The following is a 1,516-nucleotide window of genomic DNA, read 5'->3' on the forward strand; positions in this document are numbered from 1 at the left end:
TTTCGAGACAGGGTTTCTCTGTGTAGCCCTGGCTGTCCTGGCACTCACTTTGTAGACCAGGCTGGCCTCGAACTCAGCAATCCTCCTGCCTCTGCCTCCCAAGTGCTGGGATTAAAGGCGTGCGCCACCCTTAAATAACCCCAACCAAGGGCAGGAAAGGTGTTTTTACAAGAACTTTAAGACATTGAAGAAAGAAATTACAGTGAACAGTGCATGGTGGAAAGATTTCCTACGCTTGTAGACTGGAAGAATTAGTATTATGTGACTCATCTTTATCAACCTCTTTCATCACAACTTTCAAAGAACATCTTGAAAAAATGGATATGAAAAATAAAAAAATAGTAAAACCAGACGATGGGCAAGAGAGGTATTGAAATATTGAAATGTTCTTTTTATGGAAATATATGACTGCTGCATATAGCAATTCACACCAGCCATGCTGTTTACACTCGCTCAAGGTTATACAATTCTAGTATTGATTTGGGGAAGGATCATAAGGCCTCATTTTAGGTAAATATATACTAGTAGTCTATTGAAGCTGCTGCTGCAGGGATAATCACTTTTCTTTGGAGATATGCTCACTCATAGGTTAACCCCAGGGGCTGTCTGTGTTCAAACCATAGAATTAGGTTGGCTTGATAGGAAAAATAAATTTTCAAAAAAAAAAAAATGACATGAAGTTGGTTCGAATGGAGCAGTGCAATTCTTAAGACCTGGGGGATTGTAGTGAGCACTAAGTATGATCAAAAACCTCGGTATACATGCATGGAACTTTCAAAGAACACCAAAAAATATGGTAAAAGAAAAATATGATACTAATCTATAAAATAACTGTCTTAACAGCTACTTACCTTTGCTTTGATAATTGCTGTAACCCAATAATCATTTAGGCTACACCTTGGTTGTTGTAGTAAAACTTCTTCATATATGTGTGTGAATATATATGTATATATATATATTTTTTTTTTTATTTAAACTTTTTTACATTCTAGATTTTATCCCTCTCCAGGTCCACTTTCTGACTGTTCCACATCTTATACCTCCTCCCCATACCACACCTGTCTCCACGAGGATGTCTCCACCCTTCTACCCACCAACCCACTAGATTGCCCCACTCTCTGTGGCCTCCAGACTCTTGAAGGTTAGGTGTATCTTCTCCGAATAACCCACACCCGGCAGTCTGTGTTGGGAGCCTCATATCAGCCAGTGTATGGTCCCCGGTTGGAGGTCCAGTGTCTGAGAGATCTCGAGGGTCCAAGTTAACTGAGTCTGCTGGTGCTCCTACAGTGTCGCCCTCCTCCTCAGCTTCTTCCACCTTTTCCCTTATTCCACCTTTTCCCTAATTCAACCACCAGGGTCAGCAGCTTCTATCCATTGGTTGAGTGTAAATATATTTTTGTTGTTGTTTTTTTTTGTTTTTGTTTTTTCGAGACAGGGTTTCTCTGTGTAGCCCTGGCTGTCCTGGAGCTCACTTTGTAGACCAGGCTGGCCTCGAACTCAGAAATCCGCCTGCCTC

The sequence above is a fragment of the Mus caroli genome, chromosome 2 (genome assembly GCF_900094665.2).
Source record: "Mus caroli chromosome 2, CAROLI_EIJ_v1.1, whole genome shotgun sequence".
Lineage (NCBI taxonomy): Eukaryota > Metazoa > Chordata > Mammalia > Rodentia > Muridae > Mus > Mus caroli.